This window comes from Chanos chanos, chromosome 13 (assembly GCF_902362185.1).
Source record: "Chanos chanos chromosome 13, fChaCha1.1, whole genome shotgun sequence".
Taxonomy (NCBI): domain Eukaryota; kingdom Metazoa; phylum Chordata; class Actinopteri; order Gonorynchiformes; family Chanidae; genus Chanos; species Chanos chanos.
The window spans coordinates 7,785,311-7,789,223 of NC_044507.1; positions in this window are offsets into that span (position 1 = coordinate 7,785,311).

Below are 3,913 nucleotides of genomic sequence, written 5' to 3' on the forward strand. Positions count from 1 at the left end.
TCCTCATTAGCCTCTCTGCTCCTATGTATCTACCCTAGCCTGTTTAATGATTTCTGATTTAGTGTTAACTTATAGTTTACCTTATACTGAACTCTGCACGTTTATGACTTTGACTTTAGATAGCTTTTTGAAATAAAGTTTGCCTGCCCTTGCATCCAGCCTCTCCGAATTTATGACAGTAAACTTGTTTTACAGCCAGAGCAATTCAACCATTTTGCACTGAAGTCACCCCCTGCGTGTCCAACAACAGTCGTAAGTCTACACTGCTTTTCCAGTGTATCATGGTCAGCAACAATAGAGCCTCCCCATGGTACATACTGGCCTTTACTTGTCTTTTGGTAACATCTGGCTCCATTTAGTGTAATTGGCCTTTTATTTCTCCCTCGCAGCGTAATAGGAGATTTGGTTACACCTGATGAGAGTGTCTGACTAAGAAATGTGCTCATTCGGCTTTGTTAACAGCTTGAAGGGGAAGTCTCTTGTGTGTGTGTGTGTGTGTGTGTGTGTGTGTGTGTGTACAAATGCTGAAATGTTGAGACCATGTTTTACTGTGTTGTAATGTCTAATGAAGCAAACAGGGGGGGTGACAAGTTACCAGAGCAACACAGACATCAACAGAAGATTTGTTAAATATCGCTGAGGGAAGAAAAGGTTTTTATTGTAAAATGTGTGAAACAGCAGAGTTCACACCTCACACATTCATTCATTCATTCATTCATTCATTTACCGTCTCATCCATGACTGTACTCACTCAGTCATTTTACCTTGCAGTCATGTCTGAGTTCTTGGCTTCCAGACCCTCATGCAGAGAGTAAACAGCAGACACAAAACTCAGGATCACAAGATCAGCAGGAACACTCCATGTCCCGTATTTGTGTCTTGCCTTACTGAGCATGGCTCCACCTGTTTGAGGTCATCATTGTGTTGTTGTGACGTAAATGATCCTGGATGTAAACATTCCTAAAGAGAATGCAGGTGGTCCTACATCTCTAAGTTCTACTATCTCTTTCTCCCCCCCCCCCCAAAAGAGATGTGTACAATACACAATGTGAACTTAAAAACTTAAACCCACTCTTTCATTCACTCAGTTGCTCTCACTCATTCACGCTTTATACCGGGTCTTAATAATGTCCTGAACCAGTCTTCATTCCCTACATTTCACTGCATATCTATTTGTCTATTTATCTGCTTCTTTACATACAGTAAGGTGCAACCATTCAAGGATTATGTGGTTTTGTGCTGATTACCAGCACGGCAAAATAATTTCAAATTAAAAAATGAATAAAATAAAATAAAATAAAATATAGAAATATTAGAAGACGTTGATGTATTATCTCATATTCGTCAGAGATTCCACTGGTAAATGACTAATCCTGATTATAATCTATATCTTTGTTCCTAATGTGTGGCGTCATAAAGATAAGACTGGATTTTTCATTGCTCCTTGTCCTGAGCTTGGTGGTGTGGGCAGGGATTGGCTGTTGTGAGAGTGTTTCCATAATGGCATTTTGAAATGTTGGAAGTACTGGGAGACATTTTTCCACAAGGTCCTGTGTCTTCACCTATCTGTTCTACACCTGCACCTACATCTATAGACACTAGCCAAGACATTCACACTTTCTCTCTGTGGGCGCCTCCTTATAAATCCTGTCTTCTGTCGCCCTCTGTAGTGCTTTTTGTGAAAGTGCAGAAGTTTTTTTTTTTTATATATATATATGAGGTAAGAGCACAAACATGAGGTTACAGAGCACACAGTCCATGGCTCCAGTAAGACCCGAGAATGAAGCATTTCCATTTTGCTCAGAGAAATATTCAGCAGTTCTGAAATGGCTGCCGTGCTGCCTCCAATCCAGTTCCACCCTCCAGCTGTGACTCTGCCACAAACAGAGACAGGGACGAAAAGTGCCAGAGGACTCACTGTCTCTACGTTGGAACTGGGACTGCATCTCCACTGTCATTAACTTGCCTGCCTTTAAGCCTGAAAGGCACATCTGGAGGACGAGTTTATCTGAAAATCAAGTAGAAAAAGATGAGCAAAACCCGTAATGTGGCACTGTTTTGTGTTTGCCCCATCCATCTTAATTACTTACTTCATTTTCAACCAGTTTCTCAATTGTAGTTGCCCTAAGTCTAGTGAATACTGATAGATAATTCTGAAATGAACACAGAATGACTGAATGAGTACAGAATATTGAATATGTCATTCTGACCCACGTGTGGATCCAAAATTTCAGAGTACAAGATCAACTGAAAATCTAACAGAAATAGCTCTGCTCAGTTTTCTATGAACACACCTACTCCATAAAGATATCACATAAATAATGTTCCCTGTTGGCCAGACACAAATGATTCACTCTTTCGCAGGTGGAATAATAAAGGCATCTTAAAATGGATACCTTCTCTATACCTTTAAAGGACATTTACAATGCTTTTTGTCAGTGCTAAAAACTGGCAGTGCAGGGCAAATAAAAACACCTTTTGTGATACTTGTATGTTTTACCAATATATAACATACCAATTGTGCAGCCGCTTTGTACACAGCAAATTCTACAGTGTTAAATCTACTCTGAGAGAGTTCATTTTAATGCTATGCTGATGTTTATTTTGTCCCAATCTTTGCAGTGTTAATTTAACACTACCGAAAGTGTTAATAATACAGCTCAGATGCAGTGTTAAAATAACTCTATGCATAGTTAAAAATGAACTCTGCTTAACCCCAGAAAGTGTTATCTACTTGCTACACTGGTGTCATAACTCTGTAGTGCGAGTTGAATCTCCAACACTTCTCAGTGACACCAACTCTCTTTTGCAATTGATTCCTTTAGTGGTAAATCATGTTTTTACAGTGTTGGTTCAACTCTATATTTAACACGTTTGCTTAACACTGGAAAATCAACTCTGAGAAGCTTGCTGTGAACGGCTGGGTATGTAAAGGAAAAGAAGCAGCTGAAAGAAAACTATTGTTCTCATCTGTCAGGTCATTTGTCATCTAAGACCTATGAAGAGAATGCTGTTAAGAAAAAGAAAAAAACAGAGGGGGAGAGAGAGAGAGAGCGAGCGAGAGAGAACTACCTAACAGTTTTGTCGGTATTTGGATTTTTTCCACCCGTATCGCCAGATTTTTTTTTTTTAACATCACATTTATAACGGTCACATAAGTATTTGATGTCTACGTTAACCAACCCCGCCCCGGCGGAGCCCAGAAAGCAAAACTCCTGTTTAGCGCGATACAGTCTTAAAGCCCTAGAGGGCAGCAATGTTATTCGTGTTTTATTCGTTTCCATTGGCGATGGTTGCGTCTTTTCTGCAGGTAGATAAGTGATGGTCTGTGCGGTTGACAGGTGCGCTTGTTGTACTTTGGCACATTTCAATCATTTATATTTAATGTGGTCTGGAATATAATGGTGATGTCTTTCAAAAACACTTCTTGATACTACAGCAAGCTATAAGAGAGTTATGCGTCTGACTTTTTGTTTTTGGAGTCACCGAGTTAGGAATAGGCCTATCTATTTTTTTTTTCAAGACACTGCACCATGCACTGATAGCTGATAGTTACGTTTCCAAACTGAACTGTTACTTGTAACACAAAGATGCTCTACACATGTCAAAAACGTTTTCTCTTTTGGTTGTTTGTCGGAGTATATTGAGAAACAGGAGAGTGGCAAGCTCAACTCGTTTGGAGCAGTTCTGATGGGCGGTGCTACAGTTCCACAGAGAGTGAAACTGTCAACCCCCACTCGCTCAAAACCTCCCACCGCTCGCTCCAAGCCTGAGTCCCATAATTTAACATGGATGGAGGTCGGTGTAAAGGGTGACGAGCGCCTGTTGCTCTTTCGGTTGTCATAATGGTGCACGGAGGATTTGGTCATTTTCCATCCGTAAAACTGGACACTCCAATTAACTAAGAAATCGA